Source organism: Microtus pennsylvanicus, chromosome X (genome assembly GCF_037038515.1).
Source record: "Microtus pennsylvanicus isolate mMicPen1 chromosome X, mMicPen1.hap1, whole genome shotgun sequence".
Classification (NCBI taxonomy): domain Eukaryota; kingdom Metazoa; phylum Chordata; class Mammalia; order Rodentia; family Cricetidae; genus Microtus; species Microtus pennsylvanicus.
Genome location: NC_134601.1, coordinates 26,228,605 through 26,250,510, shown reverse-complemented (window position 1 = coordinate 26,250,510; position 21,906 = coordinate 26,228,605). Strand labels below are relative to the sequence as shown.

The window sequence follows — 21,906 nt, the reverse complement described above, 5'->3', positions numbered from 1 at the left end:
GTGGAGAAGTTTCCACTGGATGCAGCATCAATATGGAGGTGGCTGAAGTCTTCCTAAGAACAGTGTGCATTCTTATTAGTGCTCACTGTTTCCCAGAAGATTCCTTGCTTCAGTTATTTCCTTCCTTTGTTAACTTCGGTAACCCCTTTTAATATTATAACTGGCCTCTTAGGCCATTAGGCATGCACAATTAAATCATGTCTGTTTCCTTTGGTATTTATTCTGAGTGGCATTTTATATTTGGATTTTTATCTCATTGTCTTATTTTGATATGTCACAATTTAGTTTCCTTGAGTTAATTTTTCTTTTGGGTAGAGCTATTATCCCACTCACCAAAGGGGTTACCTAAGGGCCTCTTTTATGAGATGCACAGCTTCCCTTTCCTTGTTGATCTATTGAGAGTGGTGACAAAGGAAAAAAGCTCCCTGAGTGGCAAACCTAAGAGCTGTGTACTAGACAAGTTTGAGGCATTGAATAGTCCTTCCTTCCTGTTCCTATGCTTGAGTAATTGGTAGACAATTCTATAGGCAAAGTCTTCTTCCAGCAAGGTGACTATAGAGTAAGGACAGATGACAAGACTAGTATCTTTAATTAGCTTTGTGCAAACTCTCATCTAGGTTCCTTATTTAGAGCGGAGTTGTATCTAGAAAAGGTGTGATTTATTTTTGCCAGCGTGTTAGAACATTTCTGAATACATGAAAATGAAGCTCATTTCTAGACACAGTTCTTTCAAGCAGTGTTACCTTGGGAAGGTGAACGATGGCACACCCCAGCTTCAACAGGACAAGGCACTTTCAGCGGTAACTTCCCCTTGCTCTCTGATGAGGAAAAGCACTGTCCTGAGAAGCATGTCATCAGCCTGCAGAGTCGCTCTCAAGCTCAGGAGAACAGATGGAGCAAGCACAGTAAGAGACAGACAAATGCTTGTCACTATTTCTCACTAACTTTCTCAAAACATCAACACTGGCTTTCCCTGGAGGTCTCAGCTCAGGCATTGCTTTAAAAAGAGCTGAATTCATCAAGAATTCATCGAACAGTCATAGAACTCACTGTGCCAGGTTCCTCGGGGCACTGAGGGCCTCACTTGTAATTGCCACTCCATATAGAATTTGGAACTGTTAGGGGCCAGAAAGTTAAAGCTTTTGAGCTTTCCTCACACAGACACAAAAATGTCTTCCTTCTGTAGAAATGTTTCAGGCTATTCTAACAAAGTATTTCATTTTTTTTTCTGGGTCTTTTTAGAAAATGTGGACTCCTGGAATCCTGGAACATAAACTAGGAGAAAGGGTCATCATCGTAGATCCCAAAGCAAAGGAATGGGTCTGAGGAGAACTATTGATCTTAAAGTGTTGCAATGGACCTTCAAAGTGGTGGCAGGGTAGATGGGTTGGGAGGTGGGGAGATGGTAAAGCAACCAGGGAAATAGAAATAAGAACAGTGGGTGGAGTTGGGAAGCCAAATTCCCTTGTAGGAAAAGAGATGAGGCAGAGGGATAATGACCTATTGAGTAATTTAAAAAATCTACATAAGCATGAACAAGTAAGACCCTTAGATTTTACCACTATCCTTCTTGTGTATTTAAGGGCTAATACTTTTATTTCAACCTGAACTAACACAAAAAAGCATATGAGGGGAACAGAGAGGAAAGTGGAGGGCTCTTGCCATTAAACCAGAAATAGAAACATCTGAAACTTTCCACTGGAAAAACTTGGCAGGATTAGTCCCTCTTGGGACTTTAAAAGAATCCCAGTTTAACTCTTGTTGGCCTGCATAGTTCAAGGGTGTGGTGTGCTTGGAAGAGCTTGCACTCCCGGGAGAGAAACGTGATCATGAAAAGTTCCTTTGTTATGTGGGGTTGAGGATGGAATATTCTCCTTTTTTATAAACTCCCTCAGACAGGTTGGAAACTGGTGATCACAGTGAAATCTGTCTCGAGGTCTTCTCTTCACCTCGACAAGTCCCACCCTGTCAGTGATGAATTTACCTTCTTTTGAGTTTCCAGGGAGAATATACTTTTAATGCCAAGTAATCAGTTTCTATGAATTTCTGCCTGGAATTTAAGTTCAGAGTTAGATTCTTTATAATGAGGACAGTTTATTGGCCAACATTAGATATAAGTCATAATCAATGGATAAACCAATGTAGCGGGTTCAAAGTGATGAACACACAGGAAAACTGACCACAGTTTTCCAGAATTCCATCAGCGCTTGAGACTCACCAGAGAGGGCGGGGATGATGAAATACTGTTGAAATATTTTCTCTGAACCTACCTTAGGAGTATTGTGCCTATAGCATTATCTGTAGCCTCAAAATATACTCAAGCCATAAGATTTTAGTGTTACAACTCGAAAAGTACATTGCTTCTCCCATCTAGTGACAGATGACTAGAATTGTTTTAGACAAGGATAGATAGATCCTTTCTTTAAATAATCTTTGACTTTCCAACTTTTCTAACATGGCTACAGCTGCCTGGAGGTGTCAGATCCTTCAAAGAGCGTCGTTCCTTAACAGAACAAGAGGCTGGAGCCACAGAGTGCAGGGGAAGTGCTAAGCCCTGGGAAGATGGAAAGGAAGAGCCTGAGCATACAGAAGGCAAATTACTGACATACACTTTTGCTAAGGAATGCTAGTCTTACATAAGTAGGAATTTAAGGCAAATTTACCTCCAAGTTAGAGCAAGATTATTCTTAAAGCTTTGGATTCTCTCAACTATGTGACATATCAGCATTATGCCCTTTCAAGTACTTGAAAAATTGTCAATATTTGCACCAAGCCATAGGTAGCATTTCTGACTCAGCAGAACTCACCTTAATAAATCTAGAACTTTTTTTCTTCCTTTAAAACAAAATAGAAGTTCAGATTAGCCTGGTTTGATAGTACTTTCCCCCTCAAATTACTGAGGTACAGCCAATAATCTAAATATTATTTTTTAAATCAATATATTCTATATAAGTTCTCTTGTGTGCAATGAACACATTGCTAGAGTACTCTAGACATAACCACTTTCTATTTAAAGAGATTTCTAAAAAAGAATGGCTCAAAGAAAATGAAATTTCCATTTTCAGGGTCTAGTGTGTGCTTGATCTCACTAGGTGTCATTTAGGAGAGTTCCTCCTAAATTTTCCATGGGTGATCTGTTGTAGCTAAGCAGTGACCTTCCTCTGCAGCATAAGAGCAATCACACAAACAAGATGCAAGCTAAAAAGGATGCCCGAATTTCCTCTTTCTTGCTTAGGTAGACATCACAAACAGTTCCATCATTACCTTTCAGCTTGTTTGGCCAAAAAGGATTTGTCAATTTTCATTTCAACTGAGCTGGGATGGATCAACACCTGGGAGGAGAGAGGTAGCAGATGGCTGCTCACAGAGTTCAAATGGGTGCAGGGGAAATCAGGGTGTGTTTGCAGCATTTTAGCACTGTGTGGAGTGTTTGGAGGAACATATGCTGAAAGCAGTAAGGCTTATGTGTTCTTTTCCAAGTAAAACACTCTCGGTCTATGTGGCATTCCACTAATAGGCTTTAAGCAGCCAACGCTGCAGAAGGATATGCCATTGCCAAAAGCCCATCACCAGCTCCCAGAGGATAAGCCTGCATGCCTGCATCATCGCTTTTATTAGTTTGTAAACAGCCTTGAACTGTTAGCTGAATCGTAGTACCCACAAAGAACAGAGACGAAGGCAAATAGCCAGCACGGTGTTAGGTTAAATAAACTTGCCACCACCAGTGCTTCTTTTTGTCTTTCAGATTACCCTGTCCAGAATCTGACGAAGTGATTGATTTTCAGATTACCCTGTCTGGAATCTGAAGAAGTGATTGGTCCAGGGTAAATTAAGTTGAAGAAAAAACTCAAAACATTCTAAACGATAGCACTGGAGTTACCTGATCTCCAAAAGGCTTATGCACATCTGAGAATAAAGTCTTAGTGGTGAGATAAATCAACCCTGGGAAGTAAAAGCATTTGAAAATAACTAGGTTAAATTGCCATGGTTTTATTGGTTTAGAGGGAAGGAAAGCTTTCCAACAAGGGAACATCCTAAGGCCTCCAACACGGCAACTATGTATCCTTTGTCATTTCCTTTTCTGGCCCACATCTAAAGGCAGGAACAGTTTTTACACAGTTGCATTCTGTGTTTTCTCTAGAAGCATTGTAGCCTCACTATGGTCAGTATTTTTCTGTAATCTTTGCATTCCTTTTCAAGTTTTCATATAATTACTTGTGATGATTTCATTACTATAATCATTAATGTTATTATTAGATTCATAATTTTTAGAAAAATTGAAAATTTTTGTAGAAAAATTACAAACTACAAAAAAGAATCCGTTGAGAAAAGCTCCCCCATAATTTATTTACCTAAGGACAGCCACTAAGACGTCTTAAATATTAATGTGTCTTCCTTTGTATCCTAAATAATACACTGTACATGTGTGTGTGTCCTGTTCTCTCATTTTACCTTATGTAGCAAACCCTCTGAATTATTATAAGCATCCTTTATGAGGACTACAGCACTTTCCATTTCTGGAAGTTCCCTAATGCTAGGATTGTTTTGATAGTTTCCTAATACTGATGACGCTGCAGTGCAGTGCATTAGTTGGGATAATGCCAATATCTGCAGAAAAAAATAGGCTGCTTAAATGTAAAAAGAGAGAGAAATTTGTTTTTCTCTCAAGTCAGGTCACAGTTTTAATTAACAAAATCATATAAGAATGCAGATGTGTTTTTTTCTGCGAATGTTGCTGAAAATTGTATCCATAGAACATCTACACTCAGATTCACAGGAAAATAAAATGATACAGGGTTGGGGTATGCCTGCTTCTAAGTCACCCTGGGATAGGAGTGGCTTATACTGTGTCTTGTGTTTCTTAATCACACTGCCATAGACAGCAAATGAAAGTTAAAAATGAGCATAGTTGATCACCTATGTGCTTGGCACTTCAGTTGCTCTAGAAGGGGAAGAGAGATTTTGGCAAGACAGACAGCAGTTTCTGTCATATAAATTTTAGTGCACAAATATTTGTTGACATTTCAGTACATTTTCTTAGGCTATGTTCTTGGACTGAGACACTAAATATGACCCCTTTTGATGCATAACTGATGAACTGTTTTCCCTTTGTTTTTAACTTACCCCTGGAAAACTCAAAAAACCTAAATAGCTTTTTAGAGGGGGACCTCTGAGCAATTTATTTCCAGACTTCACATATACCTAAGGAGTGGATATGTGTGAGTGTGTGTGTGTGTGTGTTTATGCTATGCTTTCAGTAGGAAATGTTCCCAAAATGCTCATGTATTGAAACATAGGTCTCCAGTTGATAGTGGGATTTTGTGAGGTGCTGGAAATTTCAGGATGTGGTGAAAGTAGGTTACTGGAGACAAGTTTCTGGGAGTAGTAGCTCATCTCAGATTGTCATCTGTTTGTTTTCTCATTTCCAAAATAGGGTAAGCAGTCTCTACTCCATGCTTTTGCCACCATGATATTTTGCCCTACCACAGGCCCAGGATCAATGGAGCAGAGGAAGAAAGAATGGAACATCTGAAACTGTGAGCCAAAATGAACCCTTCTTTTCTGAGCCTGGAAACGCAGAAACCTTTCTCTAATCTTACAGAGGGACTAGCAGACTCTGCTGACTTTTCTCTGTCCCCCAGCACCATGCTGTTCTTAGTCTTCTCTTTAGCTAATTCCTGAAAACTGCCTTTCCTGTTCTCTCTTTGTAGCTAACTCCAATATTATTTCCCTTTAACGAGCTGAAAGAGATTGGAATTTAGGAAAAGTTAGAGTATTTTTTTTTATCTCTTCTTTTTCTACTTCCCTGTCCCATCTTTGACAATAGCTGCCGCCCTCTAGAAATACAGCTCCATTCAGGCAGCACAGATGTATTTTTGTCATTAAAATAATTAGATACTTTTTCTATTCTTTTATATGATCATGTCAAGGTTCAGGAAGAAAAGAAGTAACATAATCACGTGGTTTAACTAAGGAGAGTTTAAATGATATTGTTAAGAGACAGGGTTAAGGAACTCATAGAATAATGAAGCATTGAAGTGTAGCAACAGTGGATAGCTGTTACCACGGGAAGCACTCAAAGCACAGCATAAATGGTCTCTAGAACCCAAGAAAACCTACTGCTATGGAAGAGAGTCTGACAAATAGGTGTTACTCACCTAGACTTTGGGAACCTAGTTCTATTCTGTAGCTTTGTGAGTGCAACTCTTGGCAGATTCCACATACAGGCACTAGGAAGCTAGCTTGACAAAGTGCTTGCTGTGTAAGTATAAGGATCCAAGTTCTGATAGCCAGTACCCATGTGTAACAACTCACATTTATAATCTCAGCACTGGGAGGCAGAGAAGGAGGACCCCTGGGTCTTTCTGGCTAGCCAGTTTAGACTAATAAGTGAGCTTCAGGCTCAGTGAGAGACCTTGTGCCAAAAATAATAAGGTGGAAAAACTGAGGAAGATACCTAGTCAACCTCTAGCCTGCAAACATGTGCACACACTACAAGTACTCCCTACACGTGTATGTATATACAGCCATGTATTTGTGCACATGCATATGCACACCTACACAAGATTCCAAATATAATTGACGACATCATCTTGTGCTTCACATAGCGTAATGTCCTTTAGGTTTATCCATGTCACAAATGACAGGATTTTATTCATTTTTATGTTTTAAAATGTATTTTATTTTTTCACACATAACACATATTCCTTATCCATTTATTGATTGATGTAGTATCAAATGGTGGCTGTTACTAATAACATTAATATCAACACAGTAGTGCAGCTATCTCTTACCTTGATCTAGGACTGGGATCAAAGACATGCACCACCATCATTAAAGGCATGCACTGGCCAGTTTCTATGGCAACTACTGTGACTACTAGGATTAAAGGTGTGTGTCATTATGGCTACTGAGATTAAAGGTGTGTGTTACCAAAATCTGGTCTGAAAGGCTGAGGAGTGGGACTGTTTTACTCTCAGATCTTCAGTCAGTTTTTATTTATTAAATTCCATTTGAAATGTCACTATAACTGTGACCAAAACAAATGTGGGGAGGACAGATCACCATTGTTGTTCATCACCCACTGAAGTCAGGGAAAGAACTCAAGGCAGGAACCTGGAGGCAGGAACTGAAGCAGAGGCCATGGAGAATGTTACTTACTGGCTTGTTTCATACGGCTTGCTCAACTTGCTTTCTTTTACAATTCAAGATCACCTAACCAGGATGACATAAATTGTGAATCAAGAAAATACTCCACACATTTAGGAAAATCCTACAGGCCAATCTGTTGCAGAAATTTTGTCAACTGAAGTCCCCTCTTCCCAAATGATTCTGGTTTGTGTCAAATTCACAAAAAGTTGTAATATACAGTAGCTGTGTATTCTTTCTTATGGGCTAGGCCTCAATTTTATTCCAGAAGCCACTGGTTACCCTGTCATAACCTCCATGCCCCTATTGCACAGTGAGCATATTCTGTCAGGCATTTTGGTATGGTAGCATACAGAGTCTACAGTTAAGTGTAGATTTCTCTCTACAATATTTTGCATGATATCTTCTTTTACTATGAGCATTATATTACTTCTGACATATAAGAGAATGATTCTATACCATATGGTAGAGATACCTACATATCCATGTTCAATTCTTCACCCTTCACAATGGCTAGGAAATGGAAACAGCGTAGATGTCCACTAACTATTGAATGGATAATGAAAATGAGATACATTTACACAGTTGAATTCTATTTGGCTATAAACAACAATGAATTTAATAGGTGCTACAAACACACATGGGGAAAGACAATCCTTTCAATAAATGTCACTGAGTAAACTTGGTATCTGCAAACAGAAAAAGGCAATTGTATCCTTATTAACACTACATACTAAAAAACTCAAGTAGATAAAAAAATTAAACATAAGGCATTAAACTGTAAAATTACAAGAATAACATATATTTATCTGGGCAATGATTTCTCTCATATGACTCCAAAAGTACAGGAAACAAAGATAAAAATATGTATGTGTCTGATTACATCTACTTTATTATACTTTTTATTATTTAAACAATTTTTAAATTTAAATATGTATTGATTATATTCTTCTTCTACTCAAGGCATTCTCAATCCTCTCCCCTTCTTAACTCACCAAGCTTAAAGTTCTTCCATAGAAAAGCAACAGAAATTGGATACAACAGCAACAAACCCAACACCAAAAAACAAAATAAAACAAGACCGCAAAAGAAAGCAAAAGCAAAACCAACAAATTACAATCAAATAAAAGCAAACAAAAATACCTGTGGGGTTCATTATATATTAACCAAAACTATTCCTGAACATGAAGCCTGCCCTGGAGTGGTTAATATTCTCGGTGTCATTGGAAAAAACTGATTTTATTCCTTCTCCCAGCAGGTACAACAGGCAACAATTCAGTCACTAACCTTTATTCTAGTAGCTATGTTTTCATTCATTTTTACAAATATAACAAAATAAAATATAATAAGATAAAACAAAAGCTATCACATCTAAATTAGACAAGACAAACAAACAGAAAGAAAAGAGCCCAAGAAAAAACACAAGAATCAGAAATCCACTCATTCTCACATCCAGGCATCCTATAAAAACACTAAACTAGAAGCCATGATATATATATATATATATATATGGAGGACCTGGCACAGATCCAAGCAGGCCCTGTGCATGCTGCTTCAGTTTCTATGAGCTCATATGAACTTTGCTCATGTTGACTCAGAGGACCTTTTTTCCTTGATGTTCTCCATCCTCAATGGCTCGCAAACTCTTTCTGCCTCCTCTTCCAAGGGGTTCCCTGAGCTCGGAGGGAAGGGATTTGATGGAGACATCCCATTTAAGGCAGAGTGTTCCAAGGTCTCTCACTCTGTGGAGATTACGTTGTTTAAAATCTTTTACACAGCTAAGTCAACAATAGTTGAAGAAACGGTCAACAATGGATGAAAATACAATCTATGTATTATCTCTTCTTGGCACCTATTTGAAAGTTAACTAAAGATATATATACACACATTATGCATACACATATACACGTATGTATGTATATATGTATACTGGTGTAGGAGGTCCTTCTGTCTACATGTTGCTTTCATTGGTTGAATAAAGAAACTGCCTTGGCCTTTTGATAGGGCAGAACTTAGATAGGCGGAGTAGACAGAACAGAATGCTGGGAAGAAGGGCAGAGTGGCAGACGCCATGGTTCTCTTGCCCTATATGGATACTTGTTAGACTCATACCGGTAAGCCACAGTCAAGTGGTGATACACATTAATGGAGATGGGTTAAACTAATATGTGAGAGATAGCCAATAAGAGGCTAGAAATAATGGGCCAGGCAGTGTTTAAATGAATACAGTTCCTGTATGATTATTTCAGGGGTTAAACTAGCCAAGGGGCTAGAAAGAACAAAGGGCCCCTGCACTCCCATTAACAGTACACATATATCTATATTGTGTGATGTGTATGTATATACACACAATTCTATCATAAGCCAGATACTAACAAAATATAGAAGCCAAAACGTAAAACACTGACAAATTCTACAATACAAAACATGTGAAAGAATATCAACAACAAAAGGCATCTGAATAATAATAACAGAAATTTACTAAAATCTAGATCTCAAACTGATGGGGGACTGTGCATCTAAAACACCATGTAGAGAGCTTTTAACATGCATGTTTAAATCATCAGGTGGAAATAAATAAAGAAAATTATTGCAATTTTTTATTGTCTTATATCTTGTCAGAATCACAAAATTATCACCTTTCTGGTTCTTGTAATTATTTGAGTGTGTGACTCATGAAGCAAAATGAAAAGACAAGAAATATTTTGGAAACAATATTTATAATACATGTAAAAAGACAATTAATGCTCTAATAAGCTTTATTTTAAAAACTTACAAATAATTAAAAACATCACACAACAAAATTAACCAGGGTCAAACTTCTGTTCAGTTTGAACAATCATTCAGAAAGGAAGCTATGATGTTTCACATTAAATTTTACACTTCTGCTATCAAATATATTTCAAGCACTTATTCACCACCAAACTCCCCAAAAATGTTTTATGGAATTAGAACTAGAAAAATGATTGGCTTTATATCATCTTTCATAACTCATGTCCATTTCTCATATTCAGTACTTCCTCATTCCTTTATACTTAGCCCTTCTTGTTCTTTTCTTCATGTTATAATGTCCCGACATGTATAAATGTGTACATATTATTGGTTAGATTATGCGTATGTGAGATTCTATTTATTTCCCAGAAGCTCATCCATCTTGTGAATTTTTAACTTCATTTTTCTTTAGAGCTGAGTATTATTCCATTTTACATATATGCTGAATTTTCATTATCCATTCATCTGTTGATGGACAACTAAGTTGATTTCAATTCCTTACAATAAAATAGATAAATGAAGCAGCAACAAACAATGGGGTGCAAAGAGATCTCCAAACTGATTTCTACAATGGCTGAATTAAACTGCACCCCTGTCAGCAATGAATAAGGACTCCTTTCTCTCCACAACCTTCCCAACACCTTTCAGATTTGTTGATGACAGCCATTCTGGCTGGAGTGAGGTGATATCTCTAAGTACCTTTAATTTGCATTTCTCTGATGATCTGGGACATTGAACACTTTTTAAAATGATAATTGGCTCTTTATATTTCTTTTTTTGTAAAAAAAACTTGTTCAGTCCATTTGCTCACTTGTTGGTTGACAGTTTTACTTCCTTGGTATTTAATTTCTGTAATTCTTTGTAAATTCTTGATATTAATCCTTTGTCTGAAGTGTAGCTGGTAAAGATTTGTTCTAATGCTGTTGCCTGTTAACTGCTGACTCTCTTCTTTGATGTGCAGAAACTGTTTATATTCATGTAGTCTTATTTGTTGATATTTGGGGTTAGCTCTTGTGCTGTTGATACTCTATTTTAAAAGTTCTTAACTATCCAAATATCTTAAAATGGTATCTCCTTCTTTTTATTTTAAAATTGTCAGTGTTTCAGGCTTTAAGCTAAGGTCTTTGATCAATTTTAATTGATTTTTTATATAAGATGAAAGGTGTAAATATAATTTCATTCTTCTGCAGTTAGAAATTCACTTTTGCCAGCATCATTTGTTGAGTTGGCTAAAGTATGCTTCCTTTGTCAAAAATTAAGCCAGCATAGCTTGGCTGTTTTACTTCTAGGTCCTTTTTTTCCATCCTATTGATCTACCTGCATGTTTCATGCCAGTACCAGGATTTATTTATCACCATTACTCTATGGGATAACTTGAGTTGGGTCTTATGATATTTCCGACTTTGTTCCTACTTTGTCTGTTCATGATCTTTTGTGGTTCCATGTGGCTTCTTTTATTGCTTTTTCCAAACCTGTGAAAAATATCATGGGTATTTTGATAGGTATTGCATTAATTTTGTATAGTATTTTTGATATTATAGACATTTTCATAGTATTAATCCTGCCTATCCAGGAACATAAAATATTTTTCCATTTTCTAGTAACTTGTATGAGTTCCTTTTTCAATTTCTTGAAAATTTCCCTTTCACTTCTTTGGTTAGATATATTTCTACATACTCAATTTTGGGGAACGTTATTTTGAATGAAGTATTTTTTTTCTAATTTCTTCCTCAGGGAGTAGACTTTTGGTATGAATGAGGGTCACTGATTTTTTTTTATATTTATTTTGAACCCCTGCAACTTCACTGTGTTTATTAGGTCATAGATTTTTCCAGTAAACTCAAAAGGATCTTTTAAGTAAAGAGCCATGTTAATTGCAAATAAGGCTAGTTAGACTATTTTTTCTTAGTATTTTTATCCCTTTTATGTCTTTCTCTTATCTAACTGCTATAGCTAAGGTAGTTTTGAGCACTGTATTGAAAAAGAGATATATCCATAATATACTAAGTGCTTCTACTGATCAATAAGAAAATGACAAATAGCATATTAGATAAATTAGAAAATTTATGAAGACACAATCTACTAAAGATGAACATATGAAATGATGCTATTTCTCAATAGTAATCAGGAAAATGTAAAATGAAACAGAAATCAAGTATATGCCCAATGTGCTTATAAAAATTACTGATACTATGCAATGTTGACTAGAGTGTGGGAAACTTACTACACATTATTGGTGGGAATTTAAATACATATAATCATTCTGTTGGATAATTTGGAACCATTATATCTAATTTTAAAATGCAAATGTACTTTGATACAGTAATTTGACTTACAAAAATGCTTGCGCATCTGTACAAAGATGCTTATAGTTTTAGAAGATTATAAATAACCTAATGGTCCATCTGTAGTAGAAAGATTATATAGACTATTATCTTTTGGCTGTGAAATTCTACTGTATCACTGAAAATAAAATGTACTTCTATAGAGAAATATTTTAGATGAAATATCTAAGTGACATAAAATATAAGTTATGACCTCATTTTAATTTAAGGAAATGCCTCAAACATTGTGTATGTGTATGTACATGCATGGAAAAATTTCTGGAATGATCCACAATGCTGTTGGCTTTGAAGTTGCCTCTGGGGTGGCACTGATGAAAAATGTTTTCCTTATTCTTCAAATACTCTCTGTGATTGACTTTAATGAGATTTTATTCTTCTACTATTTGAATAATTTTCAAAGTTTAATGTAGAAGGAGCAGAGGGCCACACCCACCACCCGGCTAGCTTTATCTGAGATAATTACACAGAAACTGTGTTCTTTTAAACACTGCCTGGCCCATTAGTTATAACCTCTTATTGGCTAGCTCTTACATATTGATCTAACCCATTTCTAATATCCGTATTGCCACTTGAGTGTGGCTTACCGGGACGAGTCTAACGGGCATCCATCTTGGAGAATAGAGTCATGGCGACTGCCTGACTTGGCTTTCTTTCTCCCAGAATTCTGTTCTGTCTACTCCACCCACCTAAGGGCTTGCCTATCAAAGGCCAAGCAGTTTCTTTATTAATTAACCAATGAAAGCAACAGATAGATGACACTCCCACATCATTTCCCCTTTTTCTGTTTAAACAAAAAAGAAGGCTTTATCTTTAACATAGTAAAATTACATATAACAAAACAGTTATCAAGTAAGAATTACAGTTACAATATTTATATCTATTTTATCTTTTATCATAACTAAGGAAAACAACAACTATCTATCTATTCTTCAACTCCATCAAAGACTCTAGAAGGATATAATATTACCTAAGTAAACAAGAAGTAAGCAACTTCTAAAATTCTAGAAATGACAGAGACATCTCGCTGTCTGTACAGTCACCCAAAGTTCTTTTGTACCATTGGGGCATCCATCTTCAGCCTACAGGCCCATAGTATCCAGGAGACATTTCCATGAAGCAGGAAATTTCAAAGGCAGTTCAGTCACTATCTGCTGTGTCCTGCAGAATGTCTCGCAGACTCTTTCATGAGTCAGGAACCCCGACAGACCATCTCACCTTTAGGCAAGTTGAGCAGTCCTCTCTCTGTCAGTTCTTTTTGTCCAGTTTATGCAACAGTCCAGGCAAGATCAGTTTCTTGCCCAAATGTCTAACCAACTCCATAAGGAGCCTCTTCAATGCCCATCTTCCTATTGAAGTAGATTGGTGTTGCCAGGAGCAGATGTGTCTCATTGTCCTGAAAAACCCTAAGTTATTAAAACATTAAATGCCATATTCTGCAGTCTTTGAAAGATATGAAGAATGTCTATCTAACTGAAATATATCTATATATCTAGAAATCTAACTAACATGACTACAAGCTTGATTATTATTGATGATTATCCACTAACAACCTATATTTCCTAATTATACATTACATTTTAAAAATGAACTACACAATTACAATACCTTAATCAATATCAGAAATACATATACATATAACAAAACTATACAGCACATCTTGGCACTATGAGTATGACTTTAAAAACCAATAATATATCAACGTAGTTTATGCAGTTTCTTGTGTCATTGGGGAAATAATTTTATAGTACAAGAAGTTGTATATCTATTTATAGAAAGAAATTATATATATGTATAAAACTGCATACACATAAAGAATTACACCTCTTATAATTGCAACTGGTAAATGGGGGAGGGTCACAATGGTGTAAAAGACAGAAGTGTAAAAATCACCAGAAAGATCATCAATCTTCTGTGGACCTGGTGGAAGAGCTGGAGCTTATAGGAAAATCTGGAAAGTGGTAATGATAAGCTACTGGAACTGGACTGTTAAACACTGAAGATGTAGCAGATTATGAAAAGTTGTTGGCTTTGTATGGTTCTGCTGCTTCTGTGAGACTGCAGTCAAGCATCTGGTGGTCCCCAAGTTGTTCTTGGTCCAGCAATAGAGAAGAAAAGATAGGAGAGGAACAAGAAAAAGTGAACACAACATGGAATATGTTGTCTTTTAGCACTCCTACCCAAATATCACAGTGTGTGTGTGTGTGTGTGTGTGTGTGTGTGTGTGTACATGGTCTGCTGTTTTACTTCTGCCTCTCATATTTTGCACAACTTCACTTTTGGTCAACTCTAAGTATGTTCCATACAGAAAAGAGGCTTGTAGGGAAATGTGATTCACAGCATACTCAAGTTGACAAAAAGAACAAACTAGCACAGAGCCTCTTCAGTAATTACTAAAGAGCAGTAAAGTCCCTGCCTACTGGAAGGGAAGACTATTCTCATGTTGCAGTTAGATTGGAAAGAGGTCTTCATTGTGTAGCCTTTAACCTGAGATGTGTCCTAAATTCCTTGGTTTAGCTTTAGGAATGTCTGGGCTACAGACTCATTTCCAGAGTTCAAGTATTTGCAGAAAGTGATCCATAATGATGATTTGTTCCTGTCATTTATCAGCAAATTTTTAACGGAATACTCACTATTTGAATGGTGCTGAGCTAATGCATGGATACAGATTAAGAAAAACCAAAGCCTTTGTCCTTTATAGTTCTCATTGCTGTGGCTGAAGCATAAATAAGAAGCACACATTTACAGGGAAATGTGAAAGTTCTTCTTTTGCTAAGAATAACTGTGTGATGGGGAAGAGATTTGAGAAGTCAGGAATCACTTTGAGTCCCAAAGGAAAGACAAATAAGACTGAGATAGGTAGGTGACAGGCCATGCTGGTGGTTATAATGGGACGAATGTTCAGGAAGGATATAATTTTTCTTTCTTTCTGTTTTTTTTTTTCCGAGACAGGGTTTCTCTGTAGTTTTTGGTACCTGTCCTGGAACTAGCTCTTGTAGACCAGGCTGGCCTCGAACTCACAGAGATCCTCCTGCCTCTGCCTCCCGAGTGCTGGGATTAAAGGCGTGTGCCACCACCGCCCGGCTAGGATATAATTTTTCATGCCAAGGAAAAGGTAGGGATCCTCAATGAATAGAGGAGAAAAAAAACATAGGAGAACCCGGGAGTTTGTAGCGGTTGGTAATTGCAGTTCAGTGGAGGCTGTACTCAAAGGTTACTTGATTACTTTGGTGAGGGTATATTCATTAGCTTGACAGCTTGCTTTGGTTGAGTTGGCAATTGGGGTTTTTGGACCAAGAGTTGGTTAGGAGTGAGTGTCTCCTACATATTGTTACATGGAGCTCAGAATGCCCCCCTGTCCTGTGATTGGAAATTAGGACATAGGTCAAAGCCGAACAAGTTATACTCTATCAAGCAAGAGAGTTCTGGAGCGGCAAATGTTAATGCTTGCATGTTAGAACATGTACACAGTGCATGATAACATAGTTTCTCTTCCAGTATTAACTTGAGGAGGCTTTAGAAGGCAAAAGGGCCAAAATTCTCAACTATGTCTCTAAGTTCAGCCAAAAATATGTAGATTCTTAATCCTACAAGATGTTGTCAAACTCAGTTTCTTATGGACGATGGATTGGGATCCGTGGAGTAAAGATTTGAGTGGAATTCCTTTCCTCAGTGAGCAAATCTAAGCAATGTGCAGCAAAGCCATCTTTCCAAAGCTAGGAGGAGAGTCACGAGACTCATCAAAGGTCTAGAGCCATGTTACATGGGAGCCTGGAACCTATGATGTGATCATAGACATCAGAGAAATCATGGCTGAGATTGCCGTGGAGTGGCCATGGGCACGTCTGCGACACTAGTTTCTCTCTGATACTGCTCTGGAAGGACAAAGCACCATTAGCTGATCTTTATTCATTGGACAGAAGTCAAATGTCTGAGGAACATCTAGTTAGTGAAGTCTTGCTGTTTTATGTCCACATACTCCCCGCTGCTGATGTGCGACAAGATAAGGGACGGGATTGAAATCACAAAGTAGCTATTTTAGCATGCAAACTACTTATTTCAGCAGACTTCTTTTGAGACAGGAACTTATGTTGGCTTAACTCTCAATTCTTCTGTCCTGTCTCAGCTTCCTGAGCGCTGGGGTTATAGGTGTGCACCATTATGTCTGACCAGGTTGGATGATTTTCAAAAAATATAGACCATTGGTTCTCAACCTTCATAATGTTGTGATCCTTTAACACAGCTCCTCATGTTGTGGTGACCCCTAACCATAAAATTACTTTGTTGCTACTTCATAACTGTAATTTTGCTATTGTTATGAATCTCAGTGTAAATATTTGATATGCAGGCTATCTACTATGCCACCCCTGTGGTTGTCATTACCCATAGGTTGAGAATCACTAAAATAGACTTTAGTTTATTGGTTTTTAAAATTAACATAATGCTTTATTATTTGTCTTCCACGACTGTCTCCTGTCCTTCTGTGCTACTCTTGTTTATCCTCTCTCTTCCTCCCTCCCTCCCTTCTTTCCTTCTTTTCCATTTGCCCCCACTCAACCTTCTTCTTACCAACTCCACCTTCCCTCATGGTTCCCTTTCTCTTTTTATGACCTAAATCATCATGCTAAGTAAAGTGAAATAAAGTTTCTTGCTTTAAAATGTAATGTAGTGTGGTATGGATGAGTGTGCATATGATGTGTGTGTGTGTGTGTGTGTGTGTGCATGTCAGTGTTCAGGCCTGCCAGAACCAGGGGAGTAAACTGGGTAACTTCCCCTATTGTTCTCCACAGTATTCTTTGAAGCCGGGCCTCTCATTGCACATTAAGGCAAAGCTGGCTGTTCAGGAAATTCTCAGGATCTGCCTATCTTTGCCTCTCAACACTAGGATTAAAGATATGCAGTTCCACACTCTGCCATGCCCTGCTTTTACAAGATGCTGATGATTTGAATTCAAATCTTTCTACTTTGAAAAGAAAGAACATGATTAATTTACATCATTCTGAATAATTCCCTTAGTTCATAGTTGGGCCATTACTTAGAATCTCTACATAGATAGTTCTGGGCTAGACTGAAGATTTTGGAATCACTGACATATTTCCCAGGTTTGAAGCTTTGGAGTATGAAAGATTTCCTAGAGTACATATAATGAGTGAGGAGAGAGCCAGTGGCAGAACTCTGAAAAAGATTCAACATTTTTATATTAAAGAATTTTATGCTTATAAATGTAACTAAACATTTGTGTATTAGTCATAGACTTATATGCATTAAGTCACTTCATTCTCACACAAGCCCTCAGAGGTAGGAATAGTCATGTGAAAAACCAAGATTCATTGTGTATTAGTCATAGACTCATATGCATTAAGTCACTTCATTCTCACACAAGCCCTCAGAGGTAGGAATAGTCATGTGGAAACCAAGATTCATTGTTACCCAGGCAATGAGCTGCAGAGCTAAGAACACAACTCAAAGTCTCTGACCCCAGCATCTGTGCATCTACTTGATAAGATCTATTAGGGATGTTGGGAAAGAGGGGCCCTGAGGCCTTTATCAGCAGTTTATTCTTAGAGGGAGGATGCTTAGGGTAAAACGAGATGAATGATTGAAAATAGTTCACTGGATCAAACAGCTGCAGAGGGGGAATTGGACTGGGAGGGACTGTTAGAGTCCACATCAAAGACAGCTGTTAATTTATAGAATATTTTTGATACATCAGGTTTGTCGCATGTATGCATTTGACTTATTTTTGTTGTTGTTGTTTGAGACAGGATTTCTCTGTGCAGCCATGGCTTTCCTGGAACTCACTCTGTAAATTAGGCTGGCCTTGAACTCACAGGTCCACCTGCCTCTGCCTCCTGAGTGCCGGTGTTAAAGACCTGTGCCACCACCATCTGGCTTGACTTATTTTTAGATGTGTTGAACAATACATAGCAGAATGCCAGGTTTAAAGGGTTAGGCAGGTGTGGAGTAGACGGTTATGAAATGTTGGAAATATTTTAATAATAGTATAATGGCTTGGTTGGAATGTTGTGAGATCATAAATTTGAGAAGGGGGTGCCAAAAAGAAGTTCTTTAATGTAGATGACCTAGTAGAGATCTGAACAACCTGTAATCTTTGCCCTGTAAATGAGCTAAGTAGGGTTTGGCTCTTATTCAAATAAGAACAACATGGGTAGACCTTTTAGGCATTTGAGCTTGTGAAAGGGAACAAGCAGTAGTTTTTCCAGGAGGCAAAAAGGCATGAGATGAAGAAAAAGCTGTCATGCCTCCCTGTCAGCTCAGAACAGACAGCAAACCCAACTTTATCCTAAAAGAAATATATCCAGGGACAGGCGAACAAAACAAATAGGGCTCATCTTTGTATTCTTTTTTTCAGAGCACATATTGTTACATTATGGTCTATTTGGGATGACTTTTGTTACTCTTCATGGTGGCAAGGATATGTTATCTTTTCTCTGCTATGACAGCCTACCTAAGACAGTACTTGGTATACTGTAGGTTTTCAACAAATATCTGTTCAGTGGATGAAGACAAAGGCAAATGGGTTAGAGGACTTGGAGGAGAGAGAGATACTATAGAAATATGGGACGTAAAGAAACCAACAACCAAAACCCACCAAAGTTTCTCAAAATAAGCCCTGGCCTGACATGAGTGAGGCCCTCATCCAAGTCTTGCTACCATACAACCCAAAATAAAACGGAACAAAAAGTTACAAACAAAATAGCCAAAACAGATTCTGGTGTTGAACTGACTGGCTTCAAATGCTGAGAAACTCTGGGAAAGGTGGATAAATTGGGCCTCAATTTCGTTACCTGAACATGGAAGTGGGCATAATTTTGTTCTCATGTTTTAGGACTGGGCATGGAGTCCCAGGCTTTGCACGTTCTTGGTAGCTGCTGTACCTCTGAGCTACATCTGCAACTCTCTTTTTACTTTATAGTTTTGATGCAGGATCTCGTTAAGTTAAGGCTGCCCTTAAATTTAGAGTACAACGGGCAGGCCTTGAACTTGCAGTCCTCTTGCTTCAGCTTCCCATGTATCAGGGATTATGGGTCTTGCCACCAGGCCTGGCCTATAGTGTTGTAGATAGGATTGAATTAGTTGATACGTAGAAGACAGAATAAGCACATAACACAGTAAAGAACATAATTTTGATTAACCAAAGCAATTACTATTTTTATAGAGAGATTAGTCAGACAATGTTTAAACCATTGTTTTAATTTCGGGGCTTAGCTCAAAGAGTTACTTATCCTGCTTTCTTGAACCCTTGGGAGAGCCTTTATCATCTTGGCAGCATTTTATCCCATTCTATAGACAAGGAAGCTGAGGTGTTTATTTCCATACATTCTTGAATTTAAGCTCTTTCCATTTGAGAATACTAATTTTAGTTTTCAGATTGTCAGAAGGGCTATATATGTTTTTATCTGGTAATTTCATTTTCATTCCCTAGCAAATAGTGGAGTGACAACTGTCACTCACACTGTTGGCCTGCATTCTGTGCCCTTTTGCTGCTTGGTTGCTCTATCTTCCATGGATCACAAGAAAAAAAACTGAGGCGTTTGTCATTGATAATGGCTCTGGCATGTTCAAAGTTGCCTGTATTCCATTCCTTGGTTGGCAACTCCTGACAAACGGCATCATGGATCAGAAGGAATCCTACATGGTCAATGAAGCTCAGGGCAAGTGAGGTGTCCTGTCTCTGAAGTATCCCCACACAGCACAGTCACATATTTGGATAGCAGGGAGAAGACTAGGTTATTCGTCTTCCACAGTGAGGTGTGCACACCCTACAAGGAACATCTGGTGCTGAATGAGCTACCCTGCACCCATACCAGAACCCAAAGGCTAAGAGATAGAAGACGATGCAGATGACGTTCGAGACCTCCAACACCCTGAATATTCAGGCCATGCTGTTGCCATACGCCTCTGGGTGCACAATGAGCACTGCCATGGACTTTGGCAATAAAGTCACGCATAGAGTGCTGATTTACCAGGGTGGTGCCCTTCCTGGGCTTAGCTATCTGGGAAGTAACAAACTGCCTCATGAAGATATGGACAGAACAAAGTACACCTTCACCAACACTGCTGAGTGGAGAATTGTGCTGATGTCAAGGAAAAGATGCCGCATGTTGCCAGAGACTTGGAGTAAGGAATAACCATGGCTTCTTCTTCATCAAACCTGGTGAAAAGCTACAAGCTTCTTGATGGATAGCTAACTATCAGTGTCAAAGAGCAATCAGTACCTGTGTCCAAAATTCACTTCTAGCCTTCCTGTTTTGGCTATAAAGTTTTGGGGTTCTTTATAGATAATATTCAGTTCCATGATAAGGTGTGATGTGTACATTAACAAAGACCTATAAACCACCTCAGTTCTGGGTGGTGGCACTACTATGCTGCCAGCCGCCAAAAGACATCAAAACTCTGGCACAGAGCATGGTGAAGCCCACAATCATAGTTCTCCCAAGCAAAAGTACACAGTGGATGTGGTCCCCCCCTTGGCCTTGATATCCACTTTCCAGAAGATATGGATCAGCAAACAGGTTTTGGATGAGTTGGACCCCTGCATCATCACTGCAAGTGCTTCTAGATGGACTGTTTAGGTGGCAGACATATACTGTATGACCTGATTCTGTAGTATCAATTTGCCCTAGCAAATTTACATACATCATGCTAGTATCATGAAACTTAATAAGTCTTTGAACAGAAATTTGTGCTTGAAGCTTGCCTCTAATATCAGGTATAGATTGTAAAACTTGTGGCTGATTTTTGACCTTGAATTTCTGTTAACTGTTCCATTGGTATACGTTTAACACCCTGCCCATATCCACCCTGGTTTAAGCCCTTCCTTCATCAGTATGACTTAGAGACTTGGTGGCTGAGAAAAACCAGCTATGGAAAAGAAACCCACAGCCTGGAGGGTCTGTGTGAGCCAGCGTGGTGATCTGTGCAGGGTGTTGATGTCAGAGCTGACTATTCCAGCTTCTTGAGGCTGGCAAGAGTTTCTGAACTAGTTGACACTTCTGTTTTGCCAATTTGGATGGGGAAGTTCAAGCCTTGGGACCCAGTGCCCATTCTTGGGTTTTATTTCCTGCTCTCCATGAGTTGCCTTTAGTTAAGCATGTTTCATTTACACCTATAAACATATTCATCCTTTTAATTTATACAAGGCATTTTGTACTCAATTATTTGAATGAGGCCAAAAATTTTTGTTTTTCTACTATTAAATAAGAGCATCGGGTCCCAGAAATGCGTCATTCTACAGAGAAAAATAAAATGCTGTAGTACACTGAGGGTTAACAAAATCACTGAAGAATTTGAATAAATGAAATGATGCAAGAGAGAGAAATTTTAACCAGACTACTGAAAAACATAGGAAGGTCACAGTCTAAAGTAGAATGTACTTTGTACCAGAGGGGAAAGCCTGTGACAACTAGAGATGCGATGAAAATATCTCGAGTTTCTAGTCTGGCTGGAATTTACAAACATATTGTTAAACTGAATGTGAAAGCATACGTGTATGAAATACATTTTCATTTAAAGCCACACAATGAAGAAAAAGCAAAGATTCTCTTTAATATACCTTCCACCATCAGTTTGACGTGCAGCTTCTCAAAATTTTATATGATTTTTACTACATATACACATA

The 21,906-nt window shown here is 38.0% G+C and overlaps 1 long non-coding RNA gene across 1 annotated transcript in view; it reads right to left on the bottom strand.

Annotated features, from left to right (window-relative positions):
• The window catches only part of LOC142841772 (uncharacterized), a 345,599-nt gene extending 330,271 nt beyond the window's left edge, over positions 1-15,328 (bottom strand). The window contains exon 1 of the long non-coding RNA XR_012909094.1: positions 15,239-15,328. This is a non-coding gene — a long non-coding RNA (uncharacterized LOC142841772). The remainder of the gene's footprint in view (positions 1-15,238) is intronic.
• Between the last annotated feature and the right edge of the window lie 6,578 nt (positions 15,329-21,906).